Consider the following 16,930-nt stretch of genomic DNA (forward strand, 5'->3'; position numbering starts at 1 on the left):
AAAAGCTGGTTCTTTGAAAGGATAAATAAAATTGACAAACCATTAGCCAGACTCATCAAGAAGCAAAGAGAGAAAAATCAAATCAATAAAATTAGAAATGAAAATGGAGCGATCACAACAGACAACACAGAAATACAAAGGATCATAAGAGACTACTATCAGCAGTTATATGCCAATAAAATGGACAACGTGGAAGAAATGGGCAAATTTTTAGAAAAGTACGATATTCCAAAACTGAACCAGGAAGAAATAGAAAATCTTAACAGACCCATCACAAGCACGGAAATTGAAACTGTAATCAGAAATCTTCCAGCAAACAAAAGCCCAGGTCCAGACGGCTTCACAGCTGAATTCTACCAAAAATTTTGAGAAGAGCTAACACCTATCCTACTCAAACTCTTCCAGAAAATTGCAGAGGAAGGTAAACTTCCAAACTCATTCTATGAGGCCACCATCACCCTAATACCAAAACCTGACAAAGATGCCACAAAAAAAGAAAACTACAGGCCAATATCACTGATGAACATAGATGCAAAAATCCTCAACAAAATTCTAGCAATCAGAATCCAACAACACATTAAAAAGATCATACACCATGACCAAGTGGGCTTTTTCCCAGGGATGCAAGGATTCTTCAATATCCGCAAATCAATCAATGTAATTCACCACATTAACAAATTGAAAATAAAAACCATATGATTATCTCAATAGATGCAGAGAAGGCCTTTGACAAAATTCAGCATCCATTTATGATATATAACACAAATTTTTTTTCTTTTTTTAGAAACTAAGACTAAGATAAAGTTTGTGGGAAAGAGAATTACAAAAACAGAGACATATTTTTGGTAAAATGTAGTTTGGGGCTTTTCTAGTGGTACAGTGATTAAGACTTGTGCTTCCAATACAGAGGGCATGGGTTCAACCCCCGGTAGGGGAACTAAGATCCCACATGCTATGCAATGTGTCCAAAAAAAAAAAAAAATGTAGTTAAATGGGACACAAATAATAAATGGGATCTTGATAAAAGAGGGAGCTGTTGGTGTTGGTAGGGAACAACCAGGCAGAGAGTAGTGATTAAGATGTTTCATAGATTTTTTATTTAGAAAATTAAGAATGTTGTGCTGCGCTTGATGGAAAAGATAGGAAGTGCAGGAGGCAAGCAGGTTTTATGGAATGGATGAAGAGTTACCTGTTATAAATATCAAATTAACTATATTAATATTGATATCAACATCATTAAGATATTAGTACATTGTGTTGATCATGCTAATAATGTTGGTGATGGTAACATAACATTTCCTTGCTATTGGCTTTGTGTCAGATGTTGAGACAAGTGTTTGATACTTACAAACACATTTAGTCCTCATCACAGTCTAATGAGATCCATGCAGGAATCAGAAGTACTCTAGATCATGGTGGAGTTGTGATTCAAGTCCAGGTAAGTTAAGTCCGTATTCTTCGATAGTTCACACAATTTGGACTCAACTTTCACTGTATTCTGGTTGGAATGTCTAAAAAGCAGCTCGTAATATACTCCAGACCTTAAGAATAAGATCTGCATTAGAGTCATAAATTTAGTTTTCATCTGCCTTTAGATTATAGTTAAAGCTATAAATGTAGGTTTTGTTTTTGTTCTGCACCTATGTAGGGCAGTGATTTCCAATATGGATGATCCTCAGCCATCATCCTGAAATTATAGCTAAATATTGTTGTCTGTATTTCCCTGAGAGAAGAAACATCCTAAAGGGGTCATCACTCCATCAACATTTTAAGAACCTTTAGTGTATGTTGAGAAGAGAACCCTGAGAGAAGAAACATCCTAAAGGGGTCATCACTCCATCAACATTTTAAGAACCTTTAGTGTATATTGAGAAGAGATCAGTATTATAATAATCCCTTGAATTCTTCATCTTGAAGAAACCTCTGGGACTGCCAATGCTTTATTGGATTTTCAAACAAAGTGATAATAAAGGAACCTAGGATAAAAGGTTTGAAGGACTAAATGTAGCATGTAGAATCTTGGAATAGACTATCTTAAGGTATTTCATTCTTGCATATTTGTAGCTTTCATCTTGGTTTGCAAGGGTGAGATGGTTTAACTAGAGAGGAAGTCATCTCATTGATCTTGGTCTGTTTCTTTCTTAAACTGGTCCTTTGCTTCAGATATAATCAGGAAATCTGTCAACTCTGGTCCTGGGTATAAGTGAGGCTTTGATCTTAGAACTGATAATTTTACGTCTATCTTCTAGGCTCCTTACTCTTACCTTTGGGAAATGATCTTGTGTTATGTGGCCCAATGTGGATGATGGTAGCAAGAAGAGGTGGTTAGTTCAGTCACTCAGTCATGTCTGACTCTTTGTGACCCCATAAACAGCAGCACACCAGGCCTCTGTGTCCATCACCAACCCCTGGAGTGCACCCAAACCCATGTCCACTGAGTCGGTGATGCCATCCAACCATCTCATTCTCTGTCGTCCCCTTCTCCTCCTGCCCTCAACATCAGGGTCTTTTCCAATGAGTCAGCTCTTCACATCAGGTGGCCAAAGTATTGGAATTTCAGCTTTAGCATCAGTCTTTCCAATGAATATTAAGGACTGATTTCCTTTAGGATGGACTGGTTGGATCTCCTTGCAGTCCAAGGGACTCTCAAGAGTCTTCTCCAACACTACAGTTTAAAAGCAAAAATTCTTCGGCGCTCAGCTTTCTTTATAGTCCAACTTTCACATCCATACATGACCACTGGAAAAACCATAGCCTTGACTAGATGGACCTTTGTTGACAAAGTAATATCTCTGGTTTTCAATATACTATCTAGGTTGGTCATAACTTTACTTCCAAGGAGTAAGTGTCTTTTAATTTCATGGCTGCAATCACCATCTGCAGTGACTTTGGAGCCCAGAAAAATAAAGTCAGCCACTGTTTCCTCATCTATTTGCCATGAAGTGATGGAACCGGATGAAATGATCTTAGTTTTCTGAATATTGAGCTTTAAACCAACTTTTTCCCTCTCCTCTTTTACTTTCATCAAGAGGGTCTTCACTTTCTGCCATAAGGGTGGTGTCACATGCATATCTGAAGTTATTGATATTTCTCCTGGCAATCTTGATTCCAGCTTGTGTTTCTTCTAGCCCAACGTTTCTCATGATGTACTCTGCATAGTTAAATAAGCAGGGTGACAATATACAGCCTTGACGTACTCCTTTTTCTATTTGGGACCAATCTGTTGTTCCATATCCAGTTCTAACTGTTGCTTCCTGACCTGCATATAGATTTCTCAAGAGGCAGGTCAGGTGGTCTGTATTCCCATCTCTTTCAGAATTTTCCACAGTTTATTATGCACCACACAGTCAAACGCTTTGGCATAGTCAATAAGGCAGAAATAGATGTTTTTTTCTGGAACCCTCTTGCTTTTTTGATGATCCATCAGATGTTGGTAATTTGATCTGTGATTCCTCTGCCTTTTCTAAAACCAGCTTGAACATCAGGAAGTTAACGGTTCACGTATTGCTGAAGCCTGGCTTGGAGAAAGCAGAGTGGAGAATAAATAAATAAACTGCTTAGTCTCCTAAATTGCTCTCTCTCTCCCTGAATTTTAACTTTGTTCCTCCTTCTTATCTCCTTAATGAATTTAGGTTATTTGGCAGAATTTGGCACAGAACCACTCTCCTTCTTCCCTTATTTGTCATATCCTCATAGAGATTGATAGTCTGGTGATGTGTTATATTTTTACTCATTCTTTTGCTCTTATGTATAAGGCATTTTTTGAATAAACTTTTACAACTTTAGGAATTTTCCAGATGAAAGAAGTTAGCAAAAAGGCAAAAGTAAAGGAAAAAAGAAAATATGAGTTTCAATGCCTTGAAAATACCCTGCAGATAAGCTCTGTATGTTTGATTGAATGAATCAGAGTAAGAACTACCAGTATTTGAGAAGAGAAGGGGGCTTCCTAAGTGACTCAGTGGGTTAAGAATCCGCCTGCAATGCAGGAGATGCAGGAAGATGCAAGTTTGATCCCTGGGTCAGGAAGATCTCCTGGAGGAGAGAAATGCAACCCACTTCAGTATTCTTGCCTGGAGAATCCTATGGACGACAAGCTTGGTGGGCTATAGCCCATAGGCTTTCAAAGGCTTGGACGCAACTGAAACAACTGAGCACAGATGAAAAGAGAAGGAAGGGATGTCAAATTTCATCCCTTAGTAAATTTAAGTACTATCATAGCCTTAACAAGAGCATGAGAGATTTTGCCTTAAAATGCCATTTCCTTACAATGGCACTTAAAATGCCATTTCCTGGGAAGTATTAGTGGCAAATGATAATCTTCTGGTCAAAACTCAGTCCTGCCTTGCCTAAAGCTGGATGCAGTGGCACAGAGTGCAGAAACTCATGGAGGGGAAATTCTGATGTCACATTAGCATGTTCTCACATATTGCTGGTTGCATACCAAGCCCATATGTCCAAGCAATGGCTCTTCTTAGACATGCCTATTGTGGTTATCCCTAAGAAGAGAAGCATCTAATAGTACAAGGTATATCTTCAAGATGCTTTGCTCTCCTTCTTTTCTGTGTTTATAAGCTCAACTTAACTCTTCTTTCCTCCACAGTGGAATGACCCCTGACTTCTCTTTAAATCTTGGCTTTGGCATCTCTCACAAGACATCTTGGAAACTGAAGTGCTGCATCTTTGGCTGAATGTTTAAGACAGTTATTGCCTACTTTAGTTTGGATAAGGTAAATCTATAAATTCTTATACCTTAGTAAAAATGTACTCAAAAAAGATATGGAAAATTCTTTATGCCTTCCTATAAAAAAGAGCTATTTTATCTTGAATTAAACATACTGTAATTTAAAATAGTTCAGTTTATATAATTTGTGACTAACAACTTTAAAAACATTAGCTTACTGTATATTGAACTATTCCTAAATTACTGGCATTTCAGGACAGCATTTAGCATCTTCCCCAGTGGCTGCGTGGTAAAGAGTCCACCTGCAATGCAGGAGACACAGAGACACAGGTTCGATCCCTGCATTGGGAAGATCTCCAGGAGAAGGAAATGGCAACCCACTACAGTATTCTTGCCTGGAGAATCCCATAGACAGAGGAGCTTGGCGGGCTGCTGTCTTTGGGGTCACAAAGAGTCGGACACCACTGAGTGACTGAGTGCACACACACACAGGGCAGCATTTATTGTTGTTTTGTTGGGGTTTAATGGTGTGGGTTCTTGAGATAAGCTAATAGTTTGATTTTCAGCTCTACCAACTGTTAGCTGTGTGACTTTGGGTAAGTCACTTAAACTCTTTCATGCCAGCAGTTAACAGGAAAATAACAATAATAATATTTAACAATCATAAGATAATATTTTTATGAGGTTTCACTGAGTTAATACATGTATATCTATTAAAAACATGCCTGGCACAACTTTAGCCAATATTTATTGATTATCAACTATTTCTTTTTGCTATGGTTCATGATGGACTAAAATACTCTAAAGCTATTTGATAAATAATAAAGCTTCAGAAACATTTAGTTTTTAGCTAAATATTTTTTAAATTTTAATACAAATATATTACAATATCATTACAAAATTTTTATAAATAAAAAGATAAATACACCTCTATCACTGACCATAGCTAAATCAATAGCTGTCAATAGCCCGATGTGTATTTTCTGCATTGTATGTTGTTCATGAACACACAGTTATCCTACAAAGACCCTCTGAAGATATTAGATCATTGCCTCCATATTATTCTCGATTGCTTTAGAAAAATAACTCAAATATACATGGCATAATCCTTTTGGGTTCATATGTATAGATCTGCCCTGTTCTTCTAATTGTGGCAAACTAGTCCTTAAAAGGTATGCATAATGAAATCTGTCTTATGAATGCCATTTAATTTGTCTCTAAGTGTTTGTTATTTCAAATAATGCCACCAATAGCATTCCTATACATATAACAAAGTTCAATAACTGGCCCCCTTGAAGGCCACAGTAAGAGTGAAGATTCATCTGGTTTGGGCTTCAAATTATTTTAATTTTTAATTTATTTTAAATATTTCTTTATTTGGCTGTACTGGGTCTTAGTTGTGGTATATGAGTCTAGTTCCCTGACCAGGGATCAAACCCGGATCCCCTGCATTGGGAGCGTGGAGTCTTAGCCACTGGATCACCAGGGAAGTCCCTTCAAATTGCTTTAAACATTAAATAAAAAATGAGTCAACATTTATAAATCAAGTGAATTTAGATGAAAAATACAGACTTTTGGATTATTCTCTTAAAAATCTAAAGATCAATAACTGCTGGGTCCATTTCTTGAGTTGCAGTAACAAGGTTTGACAGAATAGAGGCAGCTGTAATTATAAATTCATATCTATTCCACCTGCTACAGTTCTTGCCTTTTCCATTGCCTTGCACTTGGCTGGTTTTCCTCATTTATAGTACCTGCTTGATTCTCATGGGCCCTGAATTTGTGATACCTGAGATGTATCATTAAACATTTAGGTTGTATTACTAAATGATAAAGCCTAAGTTGTGAATTTCTGGGTCAAAGGGTAGAATAATGCTAAATTTTTGATAGTACTGTCAAATTATTTATCACATTTTATTAAATACCCAGAGTGCTTTTACTTCTAGGCTCTCAGATAGACCTAGTATTTATGCAACATAAATCAAGTAGGAAAAAAAAAAAGCAAAAATGTCTAAATTTCTTTGAATAGCAAAAATTCAATGTAAGGATTTATAGAGGAATATTTAGAGATTGTATCAGCCTGAGTCCTGGCAAGAAACAGAATGCACACTCAGCCAAAATCTTGAGGAAAATGGGTTGAGGGACTATTCGCAGAAGCGTGGGTAGTAAAGAATTCACCTTTAATGCAGGAGATTCAGGTTCCATCCCTAGGTCAGGAAGATACCTTGGAAGAGGAAACGGCAACCACTCCAGTATTCTCGCCGGGAAAAATTTCATGGACAGGGAAGCCTGGAGGGCTACAGTCCATAGAGTAGCAAAGAGTTGGACACAGCAGAGCACAGGTGGGATTAAGAGAACCAATCAAGGGTGCGGAGTTCGATAAAGAAGAAGTTTGTAACCTCAATCTGATGGAAAAGGAAGAGGACATGATATTTCAGGAGGATATGGTATTTCTGGAGCCCCTGGGAACTGGACTTCCTCATAGGAGTTGTCATGGGACACAACTAAAATTTGCTACTGAGATAAAGTGGGAGTGCGGCTCAGCATTTTCTGGCCACTGTCTCCTTTAATCTTGCTGTCATCTGATGGTGCCTGCTATTGGTTAGGCCCCTCCAAAGCCATACAGACTGGCTGAAGCACTTCTTAGGAATCAGAACAGGAAGTATGGAGAATACACAGGGGAGGAATATGCAGAAATAGAACTGCTACCACAGGGCTGTCTGGTCTCAAAGGTCCTAGAACACTTTCACTCTTATCGTTTTCATGATCATTACATTAAAAAAATTGTATTACATCACCCAACCATAAAAAAATCTGTAGTTTATAAATATTTGTTGCATTGATGAGTTTAAATGATCAAAGTGCTTGTGGGGAAATCCCCCACAATAGTAATAGAATGCATATAAAGTCTTTATCAATTTAAACAATGCTTATATTTTTTAAAGTTCATGTAGAATTACTTCAACCTTTTTAGCTTTACCAACAAGATAAAAATTTAATGAAAGCTCCCATAGGCTGAACGTAAAGAAAAACCAGAAATGTATTTTTCAAAGGGGAAAAAAATCAGATACCTAAGTAATTATGTATTTGGGTAGAGAGTGATGAGAGTTTTAGATAAAGGACTTTGGAAGTTTGGAAAAAAGAAAGATCACAGTGGTTTAACTCCCTTGACACAGCTCCAGTAAGAGGTCTTTCAAAGTGCCCTTCCCTCCCACTGTAAGGAAAACTGAAATCTACAGCAAGCTAACAACTCTGCTCCTAACACTCTTCCCCTTCTGGTCCCTCCATCTGTGTTAAATTCCTATTAAGGGTTGATTGTAAATCTGATTATGCTGTTAAGTAAACCAAATCTGATTAAGCCAGTTTCGCTAATATGATGACTCAAAGCATTCAATATTAAGTAAATGAATGAATATGAATTTTAAATGAAATTTATTTTTACAAGGAATTCTAAGTGGAATGTGTTTTTAAAGAAATCGTTGATATAAGAGCTAAGAAAAGTTTGCTGTTGAATTAGAAGTAGAAATTTTGAAAGTTGGAAAAGTTCATAAAATGCAAGACTGATAAAAATTTTCCAGTGTAAACATTTTCACTGCATTTAGAGTGCTTTGCACATCCTAAACATCTTGCTGCATCTTGAAGAAATAAAAACTGGGCATCATATATTATGAATAATGGATGTGTTTTACGCAAAGAGTAGAAGGTAGAACTCTGAGGTTCTACCTTCATCAAAGAAGAACTCATCAAAGAAGACTCTTGTCCTCATCATAAGTTTGCAACCGAAGCATTTGTCTATGTTTCAAAATTCATTAACATTCAATATGTGCGTAGCATGTAAAAAGTATTTGTGGCTATCATATTTTTGGATTAATTAACTCACTCGAAGTCCTAAATGAGTCAGAAGAGGGCTTCCTCTAATTTTAGCTAAGAAGATAAGGCACATTTCCTAAAGAAAGGGTAATTTTCTGCTGGGCCCTTACTAGATATCCCATTACTAGCCTTATTTATATAAGGAAGCAAACTTTTCCTCAGTGAGTGAATCAATTACATTGAGCAAAATTTATTGAATTTCCATGGCCTTCAGGATAAAAGGGAAGTTATTGATCATGGCATAAAAGTATATTCATGCTCTGGCTCCTCTCCCATTGCTCCTCCCCTGACTTATCTTTTCAGAATAACAAGACAATGTACTTGCGAATTTTAAACGCCTACTATGTGTCAGTATTGTATGTTTTGTGCGTTCTCTTTCAGAGGCCTAAGATGCCTATCATGTCATCAGACGTGTATTGAATGCTGATTATTCAGTGAAAATTTGTTCATTTAAAAAAAAATCAGATTCATTCCTCTGTCATTTTTATACCAAATTTTCCTTTCAAAGGAGAAAGATTTATAGATAACTACTTATTAGAATTGTGTTTCTAATAACTGTATTAAGGATACTCAAAACCACACACACACACAATATCACTCTACTAGAGGATGTTCTACTGTATTAGAACAAATAATTTAAAATGATGCTTGTATAGAAGTCATATTTACAAAAAGACTTAAAGTTAACTAAAAGTTTTTAAAGCTCAGTACATTGTTAAATGCCTGGTACATGTGCTGTCAGAAAACACATCATAAGATATAGTGTTGACCCAATGATATAAACAAAGGTGGATAGAAAATAATGAAAAAATGTCTAAAAATTTATTGTGTGTAACTCTAGGTGGTGACATTAGATTACAGCTGTTATTTTAGTCTGTATGGTCCAATTTTTTAAAAGTTAATATGCATTACTTTGATAACAAATAAAATATTTAACCAAGTCTCAATACTTTGTTCAAGGGTTATCACTTTTCTTATGAAGTGCTCCTGAATCATTCATCCTTACCATGCATTACCTTCTCTCCACTGACTTATTATTTTTTACAAATAGTAGCAAGTATATTGAGTTTATTTGTCTACTTTTGTGTCTCCCCAACAAGACAGAAAACTTTTGAAAGAGATTGTTTCAAAAATTTCTCTCCAATATTAATGCGTATTATAGTATAATCTGAATATTGTGCATGTTTGGGGTTCAAACAATATAATATAACATGAGTTTCTTCAACAAAATTAGCAATATTCTCTACTTGGCAGAGGGGAAGAGGGTAATGCTCCTTATGTGACTTCTCATCATTAGGCCCAAGTCCTATAAAACTCCATGATCTTCTCCTAGGTCGAGACAGTGCTAAATAAGTTTTAATACCATCAGGCCATGAATATTATATATTTCAAGACAAAGTTTTCCCTGAATTTTCTTGTGTTTCTTCAAATACTTCTCATTATTTGTTTTTGGAAAAAGCGTAAGGAAATTGGCATATTGTTTATTTTTTAAAAAATATTAACAATAAGTATCAGAGTTTTATTTTTTCACACTAGTGAGCATGAATCATTTAAAAAAAATCTGTTTATTTTCTAATTCCGTAGTTTTATATTGAGTACCTTAGGGAAGAAAATAATTGCAATGATTTTAATTCATAATATAATTAATCCCTGGGTTCAATAAATATCCTTTATAATTATACCCAGTCAATATTAAAAATGTTTGTAGACACTAAGTCAGCTAACAAAATAAGTAAAATAACTATATGAAATATAAATCTCAGGAATGGGGAACATCCATGATCAGTTAAGTCACTTTGCCACTGTTTTTTTTTAGCATGATTCACATTTACTTCAATCACAAACGCATTCATTGCAAGTGTTAACTTATACCACTGATGCTAGCATCTTAAAACTAAGATCTTAAAAAAAAAACTTCAGTTTAATGCAAAGAAATTCAAGAAGAAAATTTTTAGACACTTGATCAGAAGATTTTGGTGGCTGTCAAAATACTCATGTGTACACAAAGGTACAAGAAAGCCTGAGAAAGAAGAGTTGTTTCCGTTTCCCATTGAACACAGGATCCAAGAAACAAGTGAACCAAATATTGTATTGAAATTAGCCATCCAACCATACAGTACCAATAAAGAACTTCTTAACATTAGTATTGGACCACATTTTAAAAGCCTTGGCAAATGTTATGAAAACGAAAATATTTAGAGTAATATTTACAAATACAAACATAATTAACTTTTTGCCTTCTATAATAATAATCTTTGAAATGCTAAAAATGAGGTCCAACTGTGGTTCTTTTCTAGTGTGGCAAGCTGTAGATGCACATGGTCTACTGATTTACCTTCTCGAAGTTTTCTTGAAAGCAGCTGGATGGGGCTTAATTGCAGGAGAAGCTGATGTCCTATTGGCTGGGTAGACTTCTGCATTGGTTTCCACAAACTGAAATGCCTTCACCAAGCAGAGGTTTTCTTCCATTCTTTAGCCCACTGGGAGATCACTGATACTCAAATGCTTGATGGCTCCATTGGTGTCATTTATGAAAAGGACTCATAGTGAAGGATCAGAACCTTCTCACTGCATGCTGTAGTGTTGGGGGAGCTGTTTAGCCAAATCTGACAAGAGCTTACTGTTCATGTGGTCCAAACCAGTGTTCTTCCTCTGTGTGTTTATCTAGGCCAGGTGGCTGAAGTGGGAACCCATTGACACTGCAGCAAGTTCACAGTTCACATCATGAAATGCACTGGCTTTGTCACTGAAAGCAATTGTGAAATTTCTGTTCACAAAAGTGAAATCCAAAGGATAGAAGAAGAGGACCAAATATTTCCCCTTAAAGTCATCAGTTTAGTCGCTCAGTCATGTCTTTGAACTCTCTAGTGCCAATGGCTGTACCCTTAATATAGGGCACTTGCTGGGTGATGGCAAGGATATGGTGTGAGGAACTGATGCTAGAGGCCAATTTTGCTTGGCCAGAACCAGACCACAATGCATTTGTCAAGCACATTCTTCAGCAGACATAAGGGCTGCATAGGCAGAAATGCCTCAAGGAATGGCTTTCACATGTTGGACAAGCGATGCCCAGAGTAATTGTCTCATTGTGGAGGCCATGTTATGACTTGTGATGACCAGTGATAGTCTCTTATTAGATTAAAAACTTTTTTTTCCTTAAAGTTTCTACCAACTTCATGAGAAAAAGACTAAAACCTGTATTTTCAGCTTTTAGACAAATGACTAGTTTGCCTCATTTCTGGTTTTTCAGTTTAAATTAGTAAGTACATAAGTAAATTGAGTGCTTTTATATCTATCTCTCTGCTAGATGAAAGAAAAGTTAATGATAATAAGAATAAGTTGCCCTAGCATGAGAGAATGGAACCCAAAGCTGTATTTGAATTGTGGTTGGAAGTATAAAGGTGTGGTTGGAATATAAAGGTATGGTTGGAACTTCGGGAGCAGCATAGAAGAGGTGAATGGATTGCTTGAGTGGCCTAGGTGTGAGAAGTGGCTTTTTGGAGGAGGTGACCTGGTTGCCAAGCAGCAGGTGAAGAGTGGACCAAAGTGAGAGTGAAATTGCACAGGCACTAATTGTGAAGACATATTTGTTCACTACAACTGCACTATTAGTTGAAGCTTTGTCACACCCTCTGTTTTGGGTAATAGGTAGTTCACACTCTGCGTTATTATCAGCAGAAGGAAGTTCAGATGCGCTGAGCAGGCTTGTGAGACCAGCTATCTGTGAAACCCAAGTTGCTCAGTGGGGAAGACAGGCACTGTATACATTCCAAGATGAGTGTAAAACATGATCAGAAGGAAATGGTGGTTTGGATTTATATGTAATAGAGTTGGAAATGTGAGAAATTATGAATGGGACACTATAGTGTAGGGGAAGGGAAGCAAGTTAATATCTCTGGATATGAGAAAGTCTACTCTTAGGAAATGATGTTTGAGCTGATAAATGATGAAGTTGAGATCATTGGATAATAGGTTGGATGTGTGAAGTAAAAGGGTGGAAGTGTTACTTGCTCAATCTTTTCTGACTCTTTGCTACACTATGGACTGTAGCCTGCCAGGCTCCTCTGTCCATGGAACTCTCTAGGCAAGAATGCCCAACCCAGGGATAGAACCTGGGTCTCTGAGGTTCAGAGGCAGACTCTTGACTCTCGGAGCCATGAGGGTGGAGCTAAGGATTATTCTCCAACTACTGGCATGGACAGCTGAAAATGGAAATGCTATCACTTGTCTTGGAAAACTGATTTTGAGATGCCTGGGAGGCATCTTGAGTAGATAAATGGAGCACATATTTGGGTTTGAAAATTAGACAAGGTCAGTCTGGACTAGAGGTGAGATATACTGAAGCCACAGACATATGCAGGATCACTTAAGAAGGTTCAGAAAGAGATGAGCATGGAGTCAGGGATAGTGCTGGTAAATTTCAACATTTAAAAAATGGGTAGCAAATGACAAACCACAAAGAGATCTGGACAAGACAGCTAAAAAAGTGGGTGGGAAAGCAGTAGTGTATGGTGTTGACACTGAATTAAAAACTCTGCAAGCGTGTGTGGTTAAAGGAGGAAGTGGTTAACAGGTCAAATGTCATGGCTAGGTCGAGCAAAATAAAAATTAGGAGTCTGTTGGATTTAGAGATATGGGTAGAGATCATTGGCTATCTCAACAAGAAGAGCTTCTTGGAAGAAGAGAAAGCTGCTTTGAATGAGTTAATTTGAAAAAGAGAAGTGAAGAAATGGCAATGCTGATCGAAGATAACTGCTTTGAGAATTGTGGCTTTTGACAAGATGAGAAAGATAGGGTTGAAGCTAACTCAGTGTGAGGTAGTCTCTGTTACTGTCCTGGTTTTAGACAAAAGAAAACTGAAGGCACGGAGAGGTTAAGCAGCTTGCCCAAGGTCACATGGTTAGAGTGAGAGTTAGAATTAAGCCCTAGGCAGTGGACTCTAAAGCTTGTCCTTTTACAGAAACAGTGTGTGCTGAATTGAGAAGTGTATGCTCTCTTGCCTTGTCACCTGGCATAACCTATTATTCCACTTTTTACAGCTGAGGTCTGAAGTCCTGTTCGAGATTGACCAAGGTCATACCATAAGTGACAGAGATGGTATTTAACTTCAGCTATTTCTACTCCTGGTCTTGTGCTTTTCCCCCTTGGCCATAATTGAATCGCCTCTGTGTCTAATTTCAGGCGCAGTGATTCCCTTTTGCCCCGAGTGTTGTTTGCACCTCCAGCCTGTGTACCGCCTGCTCAGTAATGATCTAATACTTACTGTGTGGGCTTCAGAATTTATTTGATTTGGAGCAACTGAAACGGCCTGTTGGCAAGGACTAAATATAAGATTGTGAATCCAGGGACAAGGATGCATATTTCTGGCCAAAGAGGATCTTGCTAACTATGGTTAAACACTGCAAAGTATTGGCAACAGTTGCTATAACGAAAATGAATTCTCTAATTCTAAATGCTTGTGGTATGTAATGTAAATTCATATGAAAGGAAGGAATACAGAATGAAAGCAATGAAGTTTAATATTTCTAATGTATTGCACCCAGTCTAGAAAAGTGGAGTTTTTCAGTTTGCAAAGCAAAATAATTTGGGGAGTCTTGCCTTGACAGTCACATTAAAGAGTCATTATTTTGCACAACACATGCACCTTGCAGAGTTCGGAATAGATTACTTTTGTTACCTCCCTTGTTTCTTCGCAACATCCTATGTTGTGACTGGCCAATACATTTTGCTACACTGATTTGACTGAGGGAGAAACCACAGCACCGTGTGGTTGAAATGACTCATTCAGTCTCGTAAAAGTGGCCTGTGTGAGAGCCAGGGTGAGGATTTGGATCTTCCATCTTGAATGCCACGCTTTGTGTTAAACCACATGGTGTTCCAATATATCACTTGGCCCATTTAAACCACATGGATAATTCATTTTTCAACACCCTGGTTATATGTCATCTTAGCTGTCATTTCCATTAGCTGCTTACACACCTGCATGTAGCTCACACCAGCCTCCTTTTCTGCCTGTTCTGACATCAGGAGCAGTGCTTATTAAGCAATAGAGAAAGACTGAAATGCAACAACAACAACAACAACACCCTTCTTTGTTTAGCCCTGGTGTCTTTTACTTCCGGTTTCTGTTCATACGGAATTCAGTATCACTTAACCTCTATGATACTTGTCTAGGGGAACTCTCTCACTATTCCATTTTGTTGCTTGAAAACTTTCAGCATCTTTCCTTATAGGAGAATAACATTTTTGCATTTATGTCTGATGGAGCTTTGGAAATATCAGAAAACCTTTTACCGCTATCTTGGTTAAGTAACACAAAAGGAGCCGGGGTTGAAACCCAGGGTACAAACCCCCATGACAGATGGTGTATTTTCAATTCAGGTTCACCACCAACACATTCTTAGGCAGAGAAGAAATACCGAATCGCATTCCCCAAGCCCCCCTTCTCCATATGGTTCCAGTTTAGTGTCTGCCAATGAAAGGCATTCACATGAGATTTGGAAGACAGAAGAGAAGGAAAGATTGAATAGAGGAGAGAATGACCCTGGTTCATACATTTGTACATCCAAAAAAATATTTATTAAGATCCTATATGTGGCAGACATTCTGAAAATACATCCCCTAGTCTCACAGAATTCATCTTTTCTGAGTGAGTGAAGAGACCAAAATAAAAAAACAAAAACTCACAAAAACAAAACAAAAAGTGAACTAACAAGAAAATATACAGATATGTTTCAGTAGTATATTATACTACTATAATCAGTAGTATTATGAAAACAGAACAAAAATATGGTAGATGGGAGATTTTAGAGAAGGAAGTAGATATACTGGAATTTTTGTTTAGGAGTATTCTTAAGTTCTAAAAGAGGGTCTAAAGTTGATTTCTTGAGGGACATTTTATCTTTTGAAACCTTTCTGGAATTTCTTAATTGTTCAGTTTCGATTGAGTTGGATATCATGCACTTGTGTAGTTAACAGTGATTTCTTTAAATACCCAGTGACACTAGCTGCTGTGATCAGAATGCTGTCTTGATCTGTGGTTCGAGATGCTGTTTGTCTGGCTTCTGAAAATCCATCATACTGTCCCTTTTCACAAAACCTGTCAGATCAGGAACAAATGGAATTTCAAGGGAGTCACTCTAACTTACCAATGGTACCTGGGATTGTGTTCCACAGATTTCTGTAAATTTTATATTGATTTGCTCACATGCTATCAGTAGGTCACCTTGGTCCTGTACTTTACAGAATTCTACAGGAATGTGGCATAATAAGCAAATGTCTGAATAGATTTGGAGAACACTCTGGATAGGCTCAAATAGGGCAGATTTAACCCAGGCTTCCCTGTTCCTCTCCTTAGGTAGTGATGAACAAGCAGGAGGCCTTCTTTCTATGGACAGAATTGAGTGTCTCTCCTTTGGAGATAGACGTTGATTTACGAGGAAGTGCACAGAGTGTGTCTTAAGGGCATCGAGCTGTAATTGCTCTCCTTCAAAGTGGACTGTTGTGCCCTCATCCTTCAGCTAAAGGGGAACTGCATAACACCATGTGTTTATTTGACTTATGATTTATTTCTTTTGAAGGGATTATGTCCTTTGTCAAAACATTCTTTTCACTCGGGATGGGAGATTTAAGGAATAAAGAGACTTTAGTCTTACCAGGCTACTTTTCCTGTTAATTTTGCTTACCTCTGGGATCCTTTTATTTTAAAAAATTCCTTATGTTTTATATGCATGTATCTACTTTGCGACTTATAATAAAAATTATCTTTCTTCATTCTCCTCCTTTCATCTACATTACCCACCCCTGTACCTTCCCTACCTTTCACATCCATCAAGTTTAGGTCTTAAATTGTGCTGGGAAAATAGTCCTTTTCTTTCCAGTTCAACTTCTAGAAATAGGAGCAAAGAGGTTGGATTCTGGTGAAGGCTTTTTACTTGACTACTTTGGTAAACTGGAGCCAGACACTTTCCTTAGATATGGAAAGTGCTCATATTCCTTCTTTCCTTATTTGTGGAAAGAAGGAATTTTATTAGAAAAGCAGTATTAAACATTATAGACTCAGGACCCCTTTATATTCCAGAAGCATTTCAGGTCCTGGGCTTCCCAAGTGGTTCAGGGGTAAACAATCTGCCTGCCAAGCAGATGTGGGCTCAACCCCTGGGTTGGGAAGATTCCCCTGGAGAAGCAAATGGCAACCCACTCCAGTATTTTTGCCTGGAAAATCCCATGGACAGAGGAGCCTGGTGGGCTACAGTCCATGGGGTCACAAAGAGTCAGACATGACTGAGCGACTAAACAACAACAAACAGCTTCAGGTCTTATAGAGTTTCTTTTCTCTGGGGAACGTTAATCCAGTGTCCATGCTATGAGAGCCAATTG

General features: G+C 37.5%; 1 pseudogene; it reads right to left on the reverse strand.

Moving 5' to 3' along the window:
- Positions 1-10,874: 10,874 nt before the first annotated feature.
- LOC101109712 (thioredoxin-dependent peroxide reductase, mitochondrial-like) lies at positions 10,875-11,650 on the reverse strand (annotated as a pseudogene).
- Between the last annotated feature and the right edge of the window lie 5,280 nt (positions 11,651-16,930).

Source organism: Ovis aries, chromosome 9 (genome assembly GCF_016772045.2).
Source record: "Ovis aries strain OAR_USU_Benz2616 breed Rambouillet chromosome 9, ARS-UI_Ramb_v3.0, whole genome shotgun sequence".
NCBI lineage: Eukaryota > Metazoa > Chordata > Mammalia > Artiodactyla > Bovidae > Ovis > Ovis aries.